The 24,484-nt window shown below is 39.5% G+C and overlaps 1 pseudogene across 1 annotated transcript; it reads right to left on the reverse strand.

The window, feature by feature from the left end:
• Positions 1 to 1,800: 1,800 nt before the first annotated feature.
• On the reverse strand, positions 1,801 to 3,201 carry LOC140533355 (isocitrate dehydrogenase [NAD] subunit beta, mitochondrial pseudogene; annotated as a pseudogene). Its single transcript, XR_011976886.1, has one exon. The product of XR_011976886.1 is annotated as an isocitrate dehydrogenase [NAD] subunit beta, mitochondrial pseudogene (transcript).
• Between the last annotated feature and the right edge of the window lie 21,283 nt (positions 3,202 to 24,484).

The raw sequence follows: 24,484 nt of genomic DNA on the forward strand, positions 1-24,484 counted from the left end.
CCCCAAGAACTTCAGATGCTAAATTGATAATAGTGTCCCTAGGGTTTTCAAGTGGTTAGTTTAAATTCTAGGTCCTTAAGCAGAAATTTCAGGAAAAAACCTCTTTATTTCTTCCTTAATCTTTATGAAAGAGACTTTCCTAGTGGTAGAATATCAAATATATATGTGCTATTTAGACAGATGTTACTGGGTTTCAGTTCCCTGGTATTCTTTGGCCTTGGATGATTTCATGAGAGTTGAAACAACAGGAAAAAAACCTCACAACTTATAATCATTGTCATGAAATAAAAATCTCAAAGTGTCCTTAATAAGTCTATTCCTGAGCCTAGGTAAAAAATTCTTTTATGATAGAAAATCTTTTGTCATATCCAGCATGAGTAAGAATGAATGTCAAAATCAACTGATAAATCAGGCTAATATTATCACGACAATAATATCTTAATACTCTCATGGGGCAGCTAGGTGGCAAATAGATGAGCATGGAATTAGGAAGATCTGAATTCAAATTTGGCCTTAGATATTTACTAGATTGTAAGCCTGCATAAGTCACTTAACCCTTATTTGCCACTGATCCTCATCTGTAAAATGGAGACACACTAGAGAAGGAAGTGGCAAACCACTCAAGTAGCTTTGCCAAGAAAACTCCATGGACAAAGTCCATCAAGTCAGTCATGTAGAGTCAGACACAACAGAACAACCACCTCCCAAGAAGCCTGTAAGTATCAAATGAGATAATAATTATAAAGTACTTAGCACAATGCCTGGCACGTAAGTGCAATGTTAGTTATTATCATTTACATTACACCAAAGGTGTAAGGTGACCATGATACTCCCCTAATCAAAAACTTTCAATGGTTCCCTATTTCCTTTAGAATGAAATAAAACTCCTTAGGTTGATATTTAGGGCCTTCAACAATCTAACTGTGCCCATTGTTCCCAGTCCTATTTTATACTATTCCCCTTCACAAGCATACATTCAGTCAATCTGCATTCTGCTTCCTCTCCACATTTGTGCAGATGGTCCCTCATGACATGACCTCCATATCTCTTACTATTGGAATTCTTTTCCTAAAAAGTTCCTCTCAAGGGCCACCTACTCCATAAAACCTTTCCTGATCCCTTCAACTAAAAGTTACTTCATCCTCCTCAAATGTCTTCATTCTATCACACTCTATTCTACATGAGAATTATTTTATACATGTTCTATCCCATCTCAGCCAATTGGACTGTGAACTCAATGAGAGAAAAGACTTGAGTTTTTTTTCTTTGTATCCTCAGTGCCTAGTATAAGAGCTTGTGTACTATAGGTGTTTGATAAATGTTTATTGAATTTAATTCATTCATCTCACTTGTATATATACACATATAGACATGTATGTATCTATATATGCGTGTGTACATATACACACACATATATATGTATACACACACACACACACACACACACACACATATATACATAGAGAGAGAAAGGGTATGTGTGTTCTCCATTTCAAACACCCATTTATTGACTGGTACTCTGTGCAGGGCACTATGTTAGGTATTAAAATAATCCTTGGCCCCAAGGAACTTATCTTGAAGATGAACAAAACAGTCTGCTAAGGGCTATCAAGAACTCAACTGCAAAAGTTGAAATATATTAAAAGGTTATGGCATCATAACATCATAATTAAATATCAAACAATTGATTTTTTCTGTTATAGAGCATGAGATTTCCCACTATGACCTTAATCTGCTTCATCCAATCCAATCTCCTTTACTGCCTTACACTGGTAATGAAACTGGTCAAGTTGGTCTTTATTTGTTTTTGTCCACGTTTTTATTGAGACGAGAAGGAACAACTGTAGATAAGAGATCTTGTTCTACGAATGAGAGCAGAGGCAGGTCCCTTCATGTGGTCCATTTTATGGAAGCAGGGAGTGGAGGAGTTGTCCAGGGGCTCCATTCAAGGATAATAAAATGGGAAGGAATTTTAGTCCCCAGCACCCGACCGCAGGTAGCTGATGACAGACTGAATGAAGTCAGTCGTGGTGCTGTAGCCGCCCATGTCCTGGGTCCGAACTTTGCCCACTTTTATCACCTTCTTCACAGCCTCAGAAATCATTTTGGAGTGGTATTCCAGGCTGAGGTGCTTCAACATATTGCTGGAAGACAGCAACATGGCAGTGGGGTTGGCAATGTTCTTGCCCACAGCCTGGGCAAACGGGTGCCTTGCCCCTGTTTCAAAGACAGAGCATTCATCACTGTAGCTCTCACCGGGAACCACGCCCGCACCCCCCACCAGACCCGCTGCCAGGTTGTCAACGATGTTCCCATAGAGATTGGGCATCACGAGCACATCGAACTGGTATGGATTCTGCACCAGCTGCATACAGCAGTTGTCTATGATCATGGTCTGGAACTTGATCTTGGGGTACAGCTCGGCCACCTCCTCGCAGCAGCGCAGGAAGAGCCCATCGCCCAGCTTCATGATGTTGGCCTTGTGCACGGCCGTGACCATGCTTCGACCCTTCAGGGTGGCATAGTCGAAGGCGAACTTGGCGATGCGCTTGGACTTGGCCCGAGTGATGATCCGCAGGCACTCGATCACGCCCGGGACGCTCTCGTGCTCCAGGGAGCTGTACTCGCCCTCGGTCTGCTCTCGGATGATCACCAAGTCCAGGTTGTTGTGCCGGGTCTTGAAGCCCGGCAGGCTCTGCACGTGCACCACGTTGGCGAACAGGTCCAGCTTCAGCCTGAGCCGCATGCTGTAGGAGGTCAGGTCGCCCCCGTACTCGGCGTTCAGCGGCGGGTGGATTTTCCCGCTGATGGCCACCTTGTTCTTCTTGATGGAGGTCAGCACCTGCTGCAGCTTCTCCTCCGAGGCCAGGTTCTGCACCTCGCTCAGGTGGTACTCCTGAAACGTCACGGGGACCCGGGCCGCCTTAAACACCTCCTTGACAGCCAGCATGAGCTCCGGCCCCACGCCATCGCCGGGCACCATGGTGACCGGGTAGGCGCCGTCCACCTTCCTGAAGTCCATCTGGGGCAGCGGGGTGGGGCAGGTGGCCGATGCGGTGATCAAGCCCCTCCGGGCCCCAAGGCTCCGGGCCCCAAGGCCGCGGACCGCGGCCAGCGCCCGGCTCAGCGCTCGGACTCGGCTTAAGGTTTCCATCTTCTCCGACGCCGGGGCTGGGGGAGGAGGAGAAAGGCATCACACTGGAAGTGACGTCAAAAAGCACCCCGTTGCCCTTAAGATCGCCGGGTAACGCGTACCTGGGGCTCCTGTCGCGGGGCAGTCGGCTCTCCCCAACATTTGTTATTCCGCCGACAGCAGATCACAGAGTCACAGACGCAGGGCCGGAAGGCGCCTTAGACACTCTAAACTCAACGTGTCCAAAACTGAGCTCAGCATCTTCGCCGCCTTCCTGGGTTTCCTGTCCTGGAGCCCAGCGCCCTCCCTGGCACCGCGCTGGGGCATCAGCCCTGCGTGGCTTCGCACCCTTTCTTACCCACTGCATTTCCACCCTCAGGTACTTGAAAATACCAAGACAAGGAGGGATTTCACCTCCTGGTACACATATGTACCCATGATTTCTCACCATCATAGAAGCCCAGTCTATATTCAAATCTCTTTCAAGTTCAATAATTGTCTTCTATGTTGAATGCCAAAGATACAACTATTTAGGACTTGATGCAAAAATAGAGCATTTAGATTAACTATAAAGCAGCCCTTGCTTTAAAAAAGCCCTAAGCCAGGCCATGACTACAGAATGTTCAACCCTGACTGGGGCTGAGTTCTAGCAGGGGCCTCACCATCCAGCATCACTTGTTTATTCAGGAAAAAAGGCTCCCCAGTGCAAGAGAGGTTATTATCACTGGCCTGTGATTTAGCAATAGTGCCCGAGTTTTAGCCAGAACTAGGAAATAATAGTCCACTGTACTGAACTGCAAGACCTACGATCAATCAGATATCAAAAATAGGTCGTCTCAGATTAGAAAAGATGGTTAAACACAGAGTATTCCAGTAATTAATCCCATCACTCAATACAGGTGTCCACAGAGCAAATGAGACCACTTCTAACAGAATTCAGAGTCATAAACTGATTATCATTTTTCTCTCCCTCTCTGTCTCTATCTCTCCCTCTATGTATCTCTATCTTCTCTGCCTGTGTTTTTATGTATGCATAGGTAGATATAAATATATAGACGTGTGTATGTGTGTTTTGAGGCCACTAAGTGGCCCAGTGGATAGAGCACTGGGCTGGGAATCAGGAAGACACATCTTCATGAGTTCAAATTCAGCCTCAGACACTACCTTTATGACCCTGTTTAACCCTGTTTGCCTCAGTTCCTTATCTGTGTGTGTGTTTGTCCTTGCCGAAGAAGACCATGGCATCAGAGAAATAATGACATGACTTGCACTTGACTTTGTTTTGAGTGAGTGAGGGCTGTGCAGGTCACCAGCCTCACTTCTCCTCCAGGGTCATCTGAACCCAGTGACCAGATATTCATCAGGATGACTGGTGATGACCCAGGATGAGACAATTGGGGTTAAGTGACTTGCCCAAGGTCACACAGCTAGTGAGTGTCAAGTGTCTCAGGTGAGATTTGAACTCAGGTCATCCTGACTTCTGCACTGGTGCTCTATCCACTGCACCACCTAGCTGCCCCTCCTCCTGAGGAGGAGGAGTAAAATGAGCTGGAGAAGTAAATGGCAAACTGCTGGAGTATCTTTGCCAAGAAAACCCTAAAATAAGGTCACAGACTCAGAAACAGCTAAATAATAACAAAAATATTCTTTGTCTTAAAAACAATGATAACTTGGCCTCTTTTCTAGCAGAAGATTAGGCAAGCTTGAGCTCTCCCTTTTTTTAATCCATGGGTACATAGGAATTTTAGCTGAGTAAGTGTTGTTACAGGAATCCCCCTTTGACTTTTCTATACAGCTGACTTAGAGGTAAGGAGATGGCTTGATAATCTTGGCATTGTGCTTGACTATTTGTGGAATGCCTTCTCTCTAGGGTAGTACAAAAGCATTTCCTTCAGCTGTGCAGGCTATGCAATTAATTATCCCATGACAGTCTATCAACAACAAATGCATGCTTCCAAGCCCATGAGACTCAATTATTATAATTTCCCTTTTAGCAAAGCTTCTAATAGTGTCTTTTTCTTCTGTGTGGCTCATGGAGAATACAGTGAACTGTTGCAAATAATCTGCTTATACTTTGATGGAATCATGATTTCATTACTTTGTGTGCTCCCTCCATGTCTTCCATCCCATGTGATTCCTGTCCCTACCCTCCCATAAATGCTTCAGAGAGGATCTACCCAAAACACTATAGACATCCTTGTAGTTCTCTTAATATCTTGAACACATGACTGACCCATCACCCTTTCCAGTTATACATATTTTCAATGATACCTTTTATAACACCTCTGCAATCAAGTCATAACTGACAACAGATTTCTGTCTACTTATGTCGATCATACATCTAGATTTTTTGCCCAAAAAGGAACATTCATTTATTATCATTCACAGAATCATAAGATCATAGGGTCACAGATTTAGATCTAGATTCTAGAAGGAACCTCATCTTCTCTAACTTTTTAATTTTACAGTTGAGGAAACTGAGGATCAAAGAGGCCAAATGCTTTTTCAAGCTCACCTGGGTACTAAGTGGAAAAGCAAGAACTCACGATCAGGTGCCATTACTTTGAGTTCAATGGAAAAGTTGAGTTCTCTTTCCACCACATCACACGACTAGAACAAGTCCAGAAAAAACAAAAGGATGCATGGCATACAACTCTAAATGGATTGATTACTGGCATTATAATATGGAGTGTCCTGAATCAAAAAGAACTCAAAAGGTAAAGGGAGTAAGAACCCCAAAATAACTCGGACTCTGCCCCTGGAATCCAGGGCTCCGATAGGTGAGCTTTCAGTATAAGACCACACACCTCTTTCTGGCCATTTACAAACTATGGTGCCACAAGGTGCTAATATCCTCTCTGCTCCTTCTCTTGTTCCCCTTTATATACTCTTTTCCTTCGTTAGAATGTAAGTTCCCTGAGGCCAGAGATTATCTTGCTGGCTTGCATTTGTATTCAATAAATGCTTTTTCACTCATTCATCAGATGGTAGATATAAAAGTCCTGGATCAAGTGGGACATATAGTGTAGAACTGGATCAAATGACATCTTGAAAAGCAATACTAGGTGTAAGCAGGGATTTGGAATTCCACATGTTCCCATGACCTCTGGAGCAGTATACTCAATCTACATTAAACTGCTACTTCATCTTTCTTATCTTGTGCTTCAGTCTGAGCATTTGCTTCTTCGTCTACTTGGATTTCATGTAAAGTAGGAGGTTGATGGGTTAGTGCTAATGTTGTGGGTTGGGCCTGAGTCAAACCAATTCCCTAATAATTTAGGTTCAATATTAGAATGAAATGAGACATTCATAGCTGATTCAACTTTAACAAAAGGAGATGTACTTAGCCATGGCAAGAGAAAGATATTCAAAAAGGATATTCAACGAGGACACTATGGTGATTCAGCTTAGAATATAGCTTCCCCGGAAGGAAGTTGGTTGTGCTGTAAGGCCACAGACAGAAACCTTGGAAAGGGAACAGCTACGCACTACATTCATGGCCTTTTGTACTCGAGACCAAGAAGCCACCTCAACTATCTAAGCTGGTCCTCTTAGCCAAGCAAGTTTTGCAGAAAATTCAATACTTCTTTTTAAAAACATTTATTTGATTTTACATGCACTAATAATCCATTCCTCTCATTGATACCAACTGAATAAAAAATAAGTATATAAAACTTTTATCATAAACATGTACAGTCCCACAAAACAAATTCTTAAATTATCTATGCCTAAAAATATATGTTTCTGTCTATATTTTAATTCATCACCTCTCTGGCAAGTGAGTGACATATGGTTTAACATTTCTTAAAGAAACGAATTAGCCTAACCCACATAGGAGAAGGGGCTCAGGAAAAGTTAGTTCAGTCTACACAGCATTATCATGAGAAATATTGTTCCTATCATGACTGAGAACATGAGCTGTCACTATGCATCTTTCTGTTGCCTTTTGGGTCACTGGTTATTTTGATTCTTCAAAGATCATGGCTCTATATTTTTCAGACACATCATCATGGGAGAATATTAATATTATAATATTAAAGAGGTAGATTTTGGAAGCAAATTTGGGGATTATGGAAAAGTGAGATTTCCAAGTGAAGTCTAGCCTTATCTCCTACTTCTTAACATTGGACTTAGTTCAAAGTCCATCTGCATCTCTTATACAAGACATAAATAATGAGGAATCAGCTTGAGAGAATGTCTATCCAACTGCATGTCACAGTCTGTAATTCTCATCTACTTTACTTTTCCAGTGGAAATAATAAGATCAACTTCACATTGGTATGGATTTCGCTGAAGAGGCTTTGAAGTGTTCTGGGGTTCGGTGAAATTAGCATAATGTCAATAATTTGTCTTTTGTTTGAACTCTACATAGGACATCTTTCAAGATACTATTAAATATCTAAGAAAAATATATTTGTCCCTGTTTTACTCCTGTCTATATCGAAACCAAACAGATCACTGAAAAAAGTGATCTTCAGAAGCACATTTTTCATAGTTTTGCATAAGTTGAAAGTTTTTAAAGACAATATGTTTGCAGATAAATTTCAAGGCTGCATTTAGTTCTCTAAAATAAAATACTTTTGTAAAACAAGTCAATAAAAAAATAGAAAAAGCAGGATTTTATATTCTTTACACTTCTCAGTTGTGTGACTGAATAGGTGATATGCTATAGAATCAACTTCAAAAATCTGCCTGCTTGTTCCTTTCTCATTTTTTTTATTAAGATATCCTTGAAGCATGCAATGGCTATTCCTATAAAGATTTTATAAGGAAAAGAAAGCAGACATGAAGTTAGCAACTGCAAATGTCTTCTGAGTTTCCTTTTCTAGATAAGAGCATTGTTCATGTTCCTTTCCGTTCTCTTGGAACTTTTCCCTCTGTAGTGTATTTTAAAAATCAGTCCCTGGCTGCCTTTTATGTTTTGTTAAGCCAGCTTTGATTTTTTTTTTAACGTACTCTGATTTCATCTTGGAGTATAATGGTAGTAGGATGTATCTATGGTGGTTCTATTATTGCCGCCATTGAGAACCATCACTATAAAAACACAAGCATATGCGTTACGTTTCATGCGCTCGTTGTCTTCCTATTATCTACAAATGCTCTTGGGGGAGCTCTGCCTTAATCTCTATAGACTAAAGTCTCTATAGACTTTTCTTCTCAATTGCTTTTTACTGTTTCATAAGGAGATAACACTGATAACTTTCTGCAAACTTCCTCTCTTTTTGCAAACAGCCTTGTACGGTGTTTCTCTTGATCGCCATGTTCTCCTTCTGGCAAAAAAAAAAATTGCTAGTAAAGACAGTTTGGAGGTCTCTCAGTCTCCTTGTAGGGTTAATTAGTTCATGTCAGAAAAGAAACGATGATAAGGTGAACGTCTATACTTCTGTTTTTCTTCCAGTTGGGAAGTTAATAACATGCTTAAACAAATTAGGCTGGAACTACTGCAGACACACAATATCTTCTCTTTACTCTGTTTAATTTTTATATTTACCTAGATGGTTGTTCTAAATAAGCCAATGATCTGACCTCACATAGAAAGCTCACGTAACATCCCTTATGTCCCAAATGTCATCACTCCGAAGACTCTGAAGTCATGACAGACAGTTCTGATTATAGGGGTTTGATCCCAAGATGTCAGTTTCTTCAGCACATTTCTCACCACCTAGAGTGTACCAAGAACATCTTTAAGTACTTTCACAGTATAGTTTGTGTCTAGTATCAGGAGTGGGAACAAGCAGCCTTAAGGCTGAAGGTCCTCCCCACCCCCTGTCCCCCTGCTAGATTTTCCAAATGTAAGTCACAAGGTTTCCAGTTTCCACACAGGCAGTGTACAATTAGGGACACTGGATAAGAACATTAATGAGGCACAAGGACTCATGAGAGCCACAAATAAATGTAGAAATATAAAACCCTTAGCCCATCGGTTAAAAGGTAGACATTTTGTGGGCTATGGAACAAACATCCCCAATTTACCTTGAACTCACACTGGCTGAGCAACTCACAGCAGGAGTTGGCAATGTCCAGCTCTCTTTCATCACCATGACATGACATTTTTACTTCAGCTACAAGGCAATCCTCTTCTTTGTCCAAAAAACACACTGTCCATTCTCAGGAACTTTAATAGCTGACTTTTTCTCTTTGGAAGAAAAGAGAAAAATAGAGATGATCAGAAACTGAATGTCCAGGAGCATCCCTGTCATGTTCATAATAAGTCTCTCCGTTTGTGCTCCTAGAAAAAAGGAGGAAGGGTAAAGAAATAAATATTCTTCCCTTCATCTTGCTATACTCCAGAAAAAAGGCAAAGAGGAAATCCTGGAGAGCAAGAGATCTCATACATACCTAATAACTAAAGTGCTTCCTTTTAATGGGAGAACGGTGGTTCCTGAGTCTCAGTCACCAGCACCTCCTATTCCAAATATCCTCTTAAGAAAGTACCTCCTGCAATCTAATCACATCTAGTAGATGTCAGGTAGTTAAGAATTCCTCTGATAACCTTCCTTTTATACTAAAATGAAGGCCAACTATATGACTAATTATTACTGATTAGATAAGATAAAGTCAATTTCCCTTTTTTAAAATAATAGTCTTCTGAGCTTATGTCCAGAAACTCTGTATCTCTTTTTGATAAGAATATTCATGATGAAGTTTCTCAAGTTTTTGTCTTATTTCGTCACCCCAAACTATGTTCACCAATATGTTCACCATACTTCCTTGTGCTCACTTTCACAATGAAGCTACTTAATCATGTATATGATTTATTTCATCACAATTTTTTTTTCCTACTTCACTATCCATAACAGATTGGGTTTTTTTGGAACTAAGTTTTTGGCACTCTTAATGGTTGAGTTTAGATAGTTCCTTTGCAAGCACCAATGCTATCTAGTTAAAAGAGGTCTCTTCCATCAAGAACTTTCAACTTAGAAAGGACTCTGGATTGTGACAAGAATGCCACTAAAAGGACTTTGCAAAATGATTGCATATCTATAGAAAATTCAAGGTACTGAGAAAGATATTCAGGTAGGAGGACAATGTGACTGTTGCACCTAGTCTGCCTTATGGAACCTTCCTAAATCCAACGATGGACAGTCAGTATTTGGTGACTAAGTTTTATTTTTTCACCTTTGAGAAGGAAGTGATATCCATAGGCAATGCCCTAGGTTATTTCCTGCAGCAATGAGAACATTGTTCTGGAATTAATATTTTCCATAAAAAGTTGGACAGTCTTCCTCTGATAAAAAAGAATTTGTTTGGACATTAATGACTGCTCCTTAATAAGCTTTGAAATTCCATTTAAGAGATTTATCCCTTGATATGTGTGAATTTCTTGCCTTTTCTTCGGTTACCTCATTGACAACATATTACAAATAATTAATTGATTTTTACTCAATTCATATACTTGAGTTTTATTTGACCTTGTTCTTTAAGAGACAAAGGAGAGTCGGAAAATGAGAGAAAAGGAGATTGGAAAAAGAGAAAGTACTTCATGTAAGACCAAAGCTTCTGTTCTACATGACAGTTTTGTTGCAGTTCTGAATCACAGTTTTTACTGGCATATAAGCTGTCATTAAAAGGCAAGAAGATTAAATGTTCCATGAAATGCTGTTTTCAGGTATTTTTGAGTACATAATGATAACACCTTTAGCAATTTTTTTTCACCTCTTCCAGGATGAACATGAAACCTGGGTGAAGTTTTCACCATGGGTGAAGATTAATTAGCTGAGTTACAAGGTGAAGTTAATAGTACCAAAGTCACAGATTCACCACCATTGGGGTAATTTACTTGGATTGTTGAACCTCTAACAGGGTTCTTTGAAATCATCTGGAGAGTGGGAAAGGAAGTGAAAAATTTTTTAAAAAGAAAAAGAAAAAGGTAGAGCCTGAAAACTAAAGACCAGTGAATTTGCCTCCTAAGTCTATAGAGGCAGTTTATGAATACTTTAGAAGGAAAAGTAGTGAGAGAGCCAAGACTGGCCAACCTTCATTCCCCTCTGTATTTTGCTCCTAACTTTCTGGAGATCAAAACTCCAGTACCTCAGCTGAAAACTTTCCTCCACATATGGGTTCTCCTCATCATAGAACATCCAAACATCCCTGCATCTCTCTCACATTGGAATATCCCTCTGCCAAATTGCTTATTCCTCCCCCTTACCCCGGGGAAGCTCCACTTTGTGGAGGGACCTAGGCCAACCAAGTTTTTTTCCCTCCAGCCTCTGCTCTTGCCTTACTAGACTTTAAAATCATGACCCATATAGGAACCTTTATCCCCTTTCCTACCCCTACTCTTCCCCTCTTTTTAGCTCCTTTTCGTGTGTTTTCTTCCTCCCATTAGAATACAAGCTCCTTGCAGACACATTTTTCTTTTTGCTTGCATTCTCAACATTTAGCACAGTGCTTGGCACATAGTAAGTGCTTAATAAAAGATTCTTGCTGCGCCTTACCTTGATCACTGAAAATCAGTATGGCTTCATCAAGAACAAGTTATGCCAGAAAAATTTCTTATCTTTTTTGGACAGGTAAAATCCAAGAGGAGATTGATAAGGCAGTATACTTGGATGTCAGAGAAGCATTTCACACAATTTTTCATGCATATTATCCCTGTGGAAAATATGGGAAGGTGATGGCAAGGTGATAATATAGTTAGGCGGATATGCAGTTGATTGAATAGCCAGGTCCAAAGAGTGATCCATGTCAACTTAGAGAGTCCTCTCTAGTGAATGCTCAGGTATCTGTTCAATGTTTTTATTAGTGACTTGGACAAAGGAATGGATGACATACCTATCATATTTGCTGATTAGATGAAGTTTGGAGAGAAGCTAATGTGTTGGTGCAGATTGAAAAATATTTTCATAAGCTAAAATAAAGGACTGACTGAAATAAAATGGAATAAATAGGGATTAACAGGGATAAATGTACATTTCCATATGTGGGTTCCAAATATCAACTTTACAAATTCAAGATGGGGTAAATATGACTAGAAGATTATTTTGCAAAAATAACTAGGTATTTTAATGTATCCTAAAGTCACTACAAGTAAACTGTAATAGGCATTTTACTTTACCCATCATAAAAGTCACTACAGCTAGAACTCTAAACCTGGAATCAAAAAGTGCTAAGTTCAAATCCAGTCTCAGATATTTAGTAGGTATATAATTCTAGGCAAGTCTCTTAAGCTTTGTTTGTAACTGTTTTTATCATTTGTAAAATAGGGATAATAAAAACATCTACCCCAGAGGGTTGTTATGACGATCAAATGAGATATTTGTAAAATTCTAGCCATTAACTCGCTACCCTTTCCTATTCAGTACCATGTCTAGTTGTAGGAATCACATTTTAGGAAAAATGCAGCCAAGCTGAATAATGTCTAGAAGTCAACCTGAATGAAAGAGGCCTGCTGAGTATGGCATCTGATATACAACTAAAGGTTCTGACTATGTTTAACCTGAAGAAGTGGCGCAGATGAGACATAATAGCTGTTTTTAAGGATCTTACACATCATGTAGGAAAAAGATTAGATTTGTCCTTGGGTCCAGAGGTCAGAAGCAAGAGTGATGAGTGGGTGTTATAGAGAGGCAGGTTCAGTCTTGATGTAAAAGAAAATTCTCACACAATTAGAGATATCCTAAACTGGAACGACTGGCTTTAGAAACTAGAGGATAGAGGAAATCTCCTGCTATTCAGGGCCTTCTAGCCAGTAACAATAACAACAAAAATAATAGCTAGCATTTTATATAGTGTTTTAAGGTTTATAGAGCTCTATATATGTTACTCTTTGAATGTCATGGGTATTACCATGACAGCTTGTGAGGTGGATGCTATTACTACTTCCATTTTATAGAGGAAAAAAAAATGAGGCTGAGAGTGATTGAGTGCCTGGCCCAGTTACAAGGTAAGTTATTCTAACACAGGATTTGAACTCAAGTCTTCGTAATTTCAAGCCTAGCAGGCTTAATCACTATAGCCCTAGCATCCCAAGATAAACATCTCAACTCAATAACAATAAACATTTATTCAGAACCCACTTTGTACCTGGCCATGTTCTAGATGCCAGAATCACTCACTGGGAGTTGGGACAGGTTGAACCAGATGGCCTTTGTGATCCATTCAAGTTATTAGAGTCTATGAATCATTAATTCTTCGATTCAGCTGGAATTTCTATGCATATTCTGTTTATACTTAGACTGTAATGTCAGTAGAAAAATAATCCAGTTGTTCAGGTAATGTGTTAACTTTGTCCACTGGACGAAGAATGACAATAGTTAAAATGGCAGAGTAAAATCAGTGACTTGCTTGAGCTCTCCCACAAACTCCTCCAAATACCTGTAAAAAATGGCTCTAAATAAATTCTAGAGCTGCAGAACCCACAAAATGATGGAGTGAAACAAGTCTCCAGCCCAAGATAGAGTGGAAACTCAACAAAAAAGGTCTATGTAACCAGGCTGGGAGCAGAGCACAGTCCAGCATGGGCTGCACTGGCAAGGGCCAGGGCAGCCCTCAGGGGACTGAATCACTGGCAGCTGTGGCAGTTTCCAGACTTTTTGGGCAACAAATGCCAAAGATAACACAGAAGGTCAGTGGGAAAATTCTGTCAGACCTGGGTGAGAGAGGGAAAGCTAAAGTAGTGGCAGCTATAGCAGTGGCAACAGCAGCAAAAGAAGATACGGCTACTTCCAGAGTTCCCAGCCCACAGATGGTGTGGGGGTTGAGCAGCTGATCAGAGGACAGCTGCAGGGATAGCTTTGTTGGTGCTAAGGTAGGATTCTCTTGCTTTGCCCATGCTTGGATCTGGATCGCAGTCCTGGGTAGTGGTCCTGGGGCAAGGAGTAGCACTGGCATGGCACTAGCATAGTGTTGCTTGTGGCAGCAGTGAAGAGGGAATCCTCCTCACAGTTCCAAAACAAAAAAGAATGCTTTTGGTCACTCACAGAACAGAGCACAGGCCAGAAGAGGACTAACCACTTCTCCTTTGAGCATATCACCTTGGAAGAACTAAAAATTTACAAGCCCCAAACAGATTTCTGAAAAAAGCTGCACAAAACCCCTGAAATTTGGGACAGTACATCGTTCCTCCCCTACTGGAAGCAGAGTCCTACCTTAACAAAGAGTGAGAAAATCAAATATTTAGTTAGGAAAATGAGCAAATAATAGGAAAAAAAATCAGACTATATAATTTTACTTTGGTGCAAAGAAGGTCAAAACATAACAACCAGAAGACAACAAAGCCAAAGCTCCTATATCTAAAGCCACCAACAGAAATATGAATTGGTCACAGGCCATGGAAGAGCTCAAAAAGGATTTTGAAAATCAAGTAGGAAGTAGAGCAAAAATTGGGAAGAGAAATGAGAGTGATGCAAGAAAATCATGAAAAACAAGTCAACAGCTTGCTAAAAGAGACCCAAAAAATACTGAAGAAAAGAACACCTTTAAAAATAGACTAACCCAAATGGCAAAAGAAGTATAAAAAGCCAACAAGGAGAAGAATGCCTTACAAAGCAAAATTGGCCAAATGGAAAACGGGGTCCAAAAGCTCACTGAAGACAATCATTCCTTCAAAATTAGAATGGAGCAAATAGAAGCTAATGACTTCATGAGAAAACAAGAATCATAAAACAGAATCACAAGAATGAAAAAACAGAAGACAATATAAAATATCTCATTGGAAAAACCACTGATCTGGAAAACAGATCCAGGAGAGATCATTTAAAAATTATTGCAATACCTGAAAGCCATGATCAAAAAAAGAGCTTAGGCATCATCTTTCAAGAAATTATCAAGGAAAACTGCTCTGCTATTCTAGAACCAGGGGCTAAAGTAGAAATTGAAAGAATTCACTGATTGCCTCTGGAAAGAGATACCAAAAGGAAAACTCCTAGGAATATTGTAGCCAAATTCCAGAGTTCCCATGTCAAAGAGAAAATATTGCCAGAAGCCAGAAGCCAGAAGGAAACAATTCAAGGACTGTGGAAACACAATCAGGATAACAAAGATCTAGCAGCTTCTACATTAAGGGATCAAAGGGCTTGGAATATGATATTCCTGAGGAATCAGGACCACCTCCTGAGGAGGTCAGAGAAGCTAGGAGTAAAACCAAGAATCACCTGCCCAGCAAAATTGAGTATAATTCTTCATGAGGAAAAAAAAGGATATTCAATGGAATAGAGAACTTTCGAGCATTTTTGATGAAAATAACAGAGTTCAATAGAAAATTTGACTTTCAAATACAAGAATCAAGAGAAGCATGAAAACGTAAACAGGAATGAAAAATTATAAGGGACTTATTAAAGTTGAACTGTTTACATTCCTACATGGAAAGATGATATTTGTAATTCGTGAGACCTTTCTCAGTATAAGTGTAGTTGGAAGAGATAGATAGATAGATAGATAGACAGACAGAGAGAGAGAGGGCACAGGGTGAGTTGAATATGAAGAGAGGATATCTAAAAAACAAAATTAAAAATAAAATTAAGGGGTGAGAGAGGAATATATTGGGAGGAGAAAGGGAGAGATAGAATGGGGTAAATTATCTCACATAAAAGAGGCTAGAAAAAGGTTTCACAATGGAGGGGAATGGGAGGAGGTGAGAAGAAATGAGTCATCGACTCTCATCGACTTTGATTTAAGGGGGGAATAACATACACACTCAATTGGGTATCCTACTCCATAGGAAAGTAGGGAGGAAGGGGATAAGAGGAAGGGGGAATGATAGAAGGGAGGACAGATTGGGGGAAGGGGTAGTCAGAAACACACTCTTTACAAAAGGGACAGGGTCAGAGAAGAAAACAGAATAATGGGAGAGCAGGATAAGATGGAGGGAAATATAGCCTTTCACAACATGACTATTTTGGAGGTGCTTAACTATACCTGTATAATAACCTATACTGAAATGCTGGGCTTCTCAATGAGGGTAGGGAGGGAGGGAAGAAGGGAGAGGATCTGGAACTCAAAGTTTTAAAAACAAATGTTAAAAATTGTTTTTACATGCAACTGGGAAAAAAGATGTACAGGCAATGGGTTATAGAAATCTATCTTGCCCTACAAGAAAATGAGGGGGAGGAGGAAAGGAGATGGTATGGGTGATAGACGGGAGGGCAGATTGGGAGAAGGGGTAATCAGAATCCAAGCCATCTTGGGGTGGGGTGAAGGGAAGAGATGGGGAGAAAATTTGGAACTCAAAATTTTGTGGAAATGAATGTTGATTAAAATAAATTAATACAAATGGAAAAAAGTGACAATAGTTAAATTATGTTTCATAGCTTGTCTAAGAATTGTGTGACTTTTTAGCACCCAATTCTTCCTTTCTTCTCCATGCTATGACAATCACTACCTATCAGTCTTAAATTTGCTCATAGATGTAATATTTTGTGGATAGAAAAGGTTATAGGAAAAAAAATAGAGTCAAAAGTGTAGTTGAAAGATTCAACTTAACCATCAAGCCAAAACTTCTTGTGTTCTGGGTCCATTTATATTCTGAACAATATAATACCAAGTCAAACCAATGTCTATAGACCTTAGTTCAGGTCCCAAATGCCACTTATTAGGTATGTAGTTAAGCAAATCATTTTGCCTCTCTGAGCCTCAGTTTATTTATCTCCAAAACGAGGATTTTTGAACTATCTAGCTTACATGATTGTTAGAATGATCAATAAGGCCATGGGTGTAAAAAACACATTATAACAGGAAAACCCCATGTAAAGATTAGCTAATATTCTCATGGCAGTGATGATGATCTCCAGACCAAATCTCTCCATCCAGATTCCAGTCAAATATCTAAGTAACTCCTTGCAAATGAGGATTTCTTTTTCATTCATTTGTATTTGTAACCCCAGTTCTTAACATGGTATGTGATAGCAAGTGCTTAATAAATACTTGTTGTTAAAATTCTAGAATACCCCCACCCCTCAAGGTACTTCCACTAACACTTAAAAGACAACATGAGAAAAAGAAAACAAATCCAACCACAAACTTGCTCCTCTTCCTGACTTCCTATTAAGCATTCAAAATAGTCACTGCGGAGTCATCTCTAGATTTTCCTCTTCCTTCCCCTTGCCATTTCTACGTACCCAACTTGTCTCACATCCAATCCCTTTTCTCTTTTCTTACTGCCATGACTCTCATTCACTCAAATGGGTGATTTTGTACCCTCCTTCCTGTTGTCATATCTCTAATCTCTCCTCCAGCAAATCCATTCTATTAACTGCAAAATGTCATTCCCGTAATTTGAAATCTCATGTTCCCACCCCCAATGTCTAGCCCCTTTATACCCTTCTTTTCTTCTGACATTTTTGATTCAACTAAACTGGATTATTCACTGTTTTCTAAATATAGAATATTAGTTCAAAGCCAGAAGGGATCCTTAAGAGGTTATCCAATATAATCCTCCTCGTTTTGTAAATAAGAAAACTCAGGCTGAGAGGAGTTAAATGACTTGGCAAGGTCACACAAGTACTATGTGGTAGAATTAGAATTCAAACCAAGGTCCTCCCTTGAAATTCAAGTCTTTCCCACAACAATGTATCTTGTTGTCCCACACTTTTCCACGGTTCATCTGCAACTACAGTTCCCTCCGCCTAGAATCCCTTCACCCTAATACCTGAATGTCAAAATTCTACTCATCTATTACAGTATAGCAAATTCTATCTCTTTCATGAAGTCTTTGATTTTCCTTCCTTCCATGGGATGGTATGTCTCTCCTCTAAAATCTAGTAATACTTTATTTGTACCTTTTTAGAGTTCTTATCACAATCTATCTTATAGTTACTTCTCTATGAAATTATTTTTTTTTCCTCTCTACTGGATTGTAAATTAGGGACCATTGTGTCTTATTTATCTTTGTATCTCCCATCATGCCTAGCACAACACTTTATATATAGTAAGTATTCAATATCTGTTGAAAAACATTCATTCTGTTGCCAAACATTAGAAGGTCACAGATTTTTACTAAGGGGCAGAGTAGGGAGAAGCTAGGAAACATGGCTTCTCATTTCAGAAAATTCAGGAATCTATGTAAGTTTATAAGGTAAATGACACTATGGAAGAGTCTTCTCAGAGAAAGTGTAACCCATTACTGCACTGAAACTGTTTAGGATCAAAGTAACCCTGCACTAAGTATAAGGACAAGATTCTAGAATTTTTTAAATATACACCATTATATTGGTTGATTTCTTAATTTGGTAGTTTTCAAAACACAATATTTATACCAACCAAAAATTCTTCAAACACATAACTAGTCCATCAAGTGTAGTGTAAACACTCTTTGAAAGAGGTCTTATGGAAACACAATTAAAGTCACCTTGGCTGATTTCCAATGGAATAAACTTAGAGGGAAAATAAAATTTTCTACAAATTTTCACTAAAGTAGACAGCAGAAAGCCATGAAAAATGACAGGTATTTCAAAAATAGCAATTGATTTCTTTAATGGTTCCAAAACACAATGGGGAAACTGGAAAAGACTTGCTAAAGAAATCAGGTATAGAGATACAACACTGAATGACTTGAGCCTACTAAGCTGCTTAGTAAACGTCTGTAGAATGAAGAAACAAAAATGTAAATACCAAGCTGAGAGGTTGTCCTGCTGCTGTGGGAAAAATATCCCAATCTCCAGCCCCCAAGTAAGTGAGGCCATTGTAAGAAGTACTAAAACTGTCCTTGAGATTTGACTGGTTTAGGAGATTCCAGGCTTGGGCTGTTAACACTCTTCCTAGTCCCTGATACCACACAACCACTAGGCACTCCAGCCTCTCTCAGGCTGAGATGGCAGACCACCACAGTCACATAGGCAAGGGAATTTTCTTCAGTTGCTTCAGCTCACTACAGTTATCCCTTCCACATCACTGGGGTGGGAGGTATGGCACCCCTGTGATCTGGAAAATCCAAATAAGATTTTTTAGTCCTCCCTTCATACCACAGAAAAAGTCTTAATGTTTTTTCTTTTTTTGGCAGATTTACTGTCTTATTCTAAAATTTGGGTTAAGTATTTGATCATAGGCTTCATATTATCTACAGGCCTTTGTGTGTTGTCTCTCACTTTGACAAAACTGCCAAAAAATTCCCATTTGATATCTTATGTCAACCCGTGATATATTGAAGTTGTGATGGTGAAAATTGCAACTTGGAAGGGGTAATTGCATGTATTCTTTGCTTATCCTTGGTGAATCCTTCCTCTGCTATGATACAGTAAAACTCCTTTTGTTAGCTGTCAAATGAGCTACAAGTGTCTACTTTCCTTCCCATAGTGAACCTAAACTGCCAGGGTTATCCCTTCCACATCATGGTCCGAGTCAGGTCTTTCCTAGATGACACTAAGGTCTTTAGTACAATTATTTCAGGGCTTGTAGCATAACGCTATCATTTGATTTCATGACACCTTTCTTTCCCTCAATAAAGACGATATAGCATTTATTTGTTCATGTAATCTTTCAGTTCCCTTGCCACTACCTGGTGAGGGTTGCCATAGAGATGTCAGATTCTAGAAATGGCTAAACAGACTGGTCCACAATTTGCCAATTTGGTAGCTTTTGGGGGGTAAGAACAGATTTGTAGGAAAGAAAAGGGGAAGAGAGTTCATCTTTCCTATCACCCAGTGGAAGGGTGACAGAGAGTTTTAAGGATGTGGATCTAATCTGTGGGATGTCTGCTTCCTAGTCCCACTTCCTGCTGCCATTTCTAGATAATAGTAGTAAGAGCAGGTAGGAGAGAGACTAGTAAGAGTTGACCAGCATGTTGTCAAGGTTTGAACTGCTGAGGCAGACTGAGCGCTGCTGCTTCTTGACATCCTCTATGAGTATTAGTTCAAAGTCTCCTAATTTCTAGCTGAACTGTGGAATATGCTTATCATTTCATCATTATGATATATCTCTCCTGCTTATGGGAAATCCAGATGAAATCCATGCCTACCCCACCTTCACTTCTGCATGAATTTCATTTGGAATAAGCAAGAGAGATGTATCATAATCATATCCCTTAGATTAATGATATAAATAAGAGAACCTATAAACATAAACCACAATTTGTCTATACCCTTAGATCTAGCATGTTTGAAAGATGGATAATTAAGCATTGTAGCTCATCACTAGAATCAGGTATATAGATTAGATTCAGATTTTTATTGTATGAGGCATTAGTTTTTAATATTAAGAGTTTATGAGAGTTTAATTTCTCTGGGATACAGCCTGGCCTCAATCTGCCCTACCCTAGAAGGGGGTGGGGGTGTCAAGGAGGATGAATTGACCCTTTCCCAAGATGTTCTGCTTGGTCATAAGCACACTGGTGTAGGGTGTCACAGACACGGGACTTTCAGATATGGGACTCCTCAAACAATGTTCTCTAACCCTGTATTTTCCCCTTACCATGGACATCTCTTTTCCTCCCACCATGCACTTCTGAAACCCTCTTTTGAAAGCAGCATAATAATAGCAAATGTAAGTCTAACAATTTTACCAACTATATAAAAAACTCTTCTATCCACTCTAATGCATTCTAGACTGCTGAGAAGTCTTGGATCTCTTTTTATTGGCAACTGCTAGCCTTGCTAATAAATTCATCATGCTCAGAACTTTGCGTCTCACATTCATTTGTTAACACATATTTAAGCCCTTGAGGAACACCAGAAACCTGAAAAGATATGCCTTATGTGGGGTGACATTGAGGAATCTTGGCTTTACCTATTTACACTGACGTTCACACTAATACCACGCCCCCCGGTACCTCGATGAAATGAACCCTTCTTGCATGTAGGAGTCCCCTACCTGAATGCTTTATTTACATGTGGGTTTATTTACATTCAAATCAGGATCACAAAGTATTTGCATGTACTATTTCTTTAGCAATGGATATGAAAAGAAATTTCTGGCACAGTCTTGTTCCTCAACCTTAGTGCTCAGGCTTAATGTGGGGAGGGCAGGTGATAACACAAGAAAAAAAATAGCAACTATAGAAAATAAAAAAAAGCCTTTGAAGTTGTCTAGTTTAGGATGGTAATGACACTGAGAACAGAGAGCTGAAGAAAGCTTAAAGATCAAAGGATCATAGATTCAGAGCTGGGAAGGATCTCAGTGGTCATTTAAACTCATCTCATCACTTTACAAAAGAGCAAACAGATGAGAGAAACTAACTTGGCCTAGGACCACATGCATACAAGGCACGGAGTTGGGATTTGAATTCAGGTCATCTGCCTCCAAATGCAGATTTGGACACTAATCCTATTTAGAGAGTCTCAGACTCTAACTAAAAGTTCCACTACATTCCAAGGGATGTCCATTTTTATATTTGTTGTTGTCGTTTTCACTCGTGTCTGATTCTCTTGCCCCCATTTGGGAATTTTCTTGGCAGACGCAGTGGAAAGCAGCTAGGTGGTACAGTAAATAGAGCACTGACACCAAAGTCATAAGGACCTGAATTCAAATCCAGCCTCAGACACTTATTAGCTAGCTGTGTGACACGGGACAAATGAGACAAATCGCTTAACTGTTTGTCTCAATTTCTTCACCTGTAAAATGAGCTGGAGAAAGAAATGGCAAGCCACTCTAGTATCTTTGGCAAGATAACCCCCACTGGGGTCAAGAAGAGTCAGACATGACTAAAACAACTCAAAAACAATACTGGAGTTGTTTAGCATTTCCTTCTTCAGTTCATTTTATAGAAAAGGAAACTGAGGCAAACAGGATTAAGTGACTTGCTTAGGATCACACAGTTGGTGCGTGAGACTACTAAGCAACTTAGACAACTAAGCAATATAATTTTTCTATAGGTTATAATTGTTTCTGCATCTTCAGTAGTATATAACTCCTGGACAGGCCTGTTCTAAACCCTCTCTTCATGCAGCAGCCATCTTTGCAACATTCCTAAGTATCCAGTCTTTGCTTAAATACTCCAGTGACTGTGGACTTAATATTTTACAAGGCAGTTTATTCCATCTATTGGACCACTGTCAAAAAGGTGTCCTTGTATTGAACCAAAATATGCCACCTTGCAAACTTCCACCAACTGTCCCTAGCTCTTTCCTTTGAAAGCACACAGAATAAGACTAATATCTCTTCCACAAGACAGCCCTTCAAATATTTTAAGGCAGCGATTATATCACTCTGCACCAAGTTTATTTTCCAGTTTAAACATCCCCAGTTACTTCCAACAGATTTTCATGAGACAGTTTCTAATTCCCTCGTCTCAGTGTACTCCAGTTTAAGTCAATATGTACATTCTTCCAATGTAGACCTCAGAAATAAGCACGATACTCCAGATGTGTTCTGTCTGGCTCAGTGTATGGTGGGACTATTACATCCTTCGTTCTGGACAATATATTTCTATTATTGCAGCCTAAGATCGAATTAGCTTTTTTATTGGAGCCACATCGTCCTGTTGACTCATACTGAGCTTACAGCCAACTAAAATTCTGCAGTCTCCCCCATGCTGAATATGTGTGGTTGATATTTTGAAATCATTTATACCAACTATTTTTTAAATAAATTGTATTTATACCTTTTGTTTTTATTCATCATTTCTATATGGCATCCAATTCCAACCCATCAATATTAAATCCTCCCTTATAACAAAGAAAAATAGCAAAAACCAACCAGTGACAGTATTTATAATACTTTGCACCCAAAGTCCTTCACCCCTCTTCCAAAAGGAGAAGGTATTCTGAACGATTATTAGATCCATGAGAGAAGATGAAAAGACATTCACTGTCATTGCTGACACAAAGCTGAAGCAGACAGAGAAGATGATGAAAATTTCATTTCTAAGAAAGTTGTTTTCAACCTTATCTTATGAAAAGGATTCTAGAGAAGTTACTTTCTGGCCTGAGAAACACTGAATGGAGTAATGCTGAGTTTCCAGTCATTTTATTGATATTTTCAGGATTTGAAGTGATTTTGCCAGTGACGTTCACCATAGTCAAAATATGCATATCTGAATAGCACGTGTATATCTACTACATATGTATATATCTGTGTTCATTATGCTCTCATTTGTTGATATATTTAGATATTATAATATTTATTTTAAAACAGATAAGAGTAATTGCTAAAAGGAAGCATAACAGTTGGGGTTCAGGAATCACAGTAGTAGGAATGCAGACAGCACAGGGACTACCCCTAGAGTCCAAAGACAAAGTTCTAGCAGCTGCCTCTCTGAAGAATTGTTAATATGGGTATGAGTTTGGGTATGAGCCCAGAGAGAAAGCGCCTGGGAGGAAAGGGAGAGACTGGCAGGTCATCCTTACCAACAGTATTCAGAACAGCAACAAGAAACCAAAGTTCAGTAGCAACAGTGAATGATGAAACACATAACAAAATATGTCACAGGGGCACACAAAGCACACATCATAGCTAGCTAGATAGACACATAGACATATAGACAGACAGACAAATAGATAGATAGATGGACAGATAGATACACATTAATGAATTGCATTTGGCTATGTATGTGACCATCTCTCCTGATTTTAATGGTGTATTAAATAACTCTTGTCACTGCCTAATGGTCAATAAACATTTATTACAGGTCTACAATGTGCTAGCCACCTTGCTAAGCAACTGGAGATACAAAGACAGCCCCTGCCCCCAAGGAACTTACCATCTAAGAAGGGGAGATTACAGACAAAAAGAAGCTAAAAGGGAGGAGGTTGGGTAGGGAGAATGTACACAACAGGGGCATAATGATGGAGAAGTCCCAAAGCAGTGTAGCTACTGGGTAATAGTTTCAATACTTGTACCATGACCTCCTCGGTTTCTAGGTGGTTAACTATAAATATCTTTTGGTCTATTTCTGTCTCTGTGGATGGCTCAGGCTGGTTAGCACAGGCTCTCATAGGTTCGCTCTACTCTTTAGGACTATTTACATTTGGAGCCTATTAGGGTAAAACAAAGTTGTGGTGATAGTTGTTCAGTCATGTCTGACTCTTCCTGACTCCATTTGGGGTTTTCTTGACAGGGATATTAGAGTGGCTTGCCATTTCCTTCTCCAGCTCATTTTACGATGAGGAAGCTAAGGTAAACAGGGTCAAGGTCACACAGCTACTAAGTGTTTGAGGCCAGCATTGAACTCAAGTTCTTCTGAACCAATGCTCTATCCCCTGCACCATCTACTGCCTAAAACAAAGTTGCCTCCAGGTATAGTCCATCATCTAAACTAGGAATATACTTGGTGGAGTTTCCTGGTGGAAAGGGTATTAACAACACATAGTTCCATCCTCAGAATCCCTACTGCTCTGAATTCTTCATACTGATCACTTCTTCTTACATAGTATTCCATGATAGTCATATACCAGTTTGTTCAACCATTATTCAATTGGTATACCAATCAAATTTAATCTTGTTTGTTCAGTCTATCAAAAGTTTTTATGAAATCCGTTCTTT

This window comes from Notamacropus eugenii, chromosome 3, assembly GCF_028372415.1.
Source record: "Notamacropus eugenii isolate mMacEug1 chromosome 3, mMacEug1.pri_v2, whole genome shotgun sequence".
Classification (NCBI taxonomy): domain Eukaryota; kingdom Metazoa; phylum Chordata; class Mammalia; order Diprotodontia; family Macropodidae; genus Notamacropus; species Notamacropus eugenii.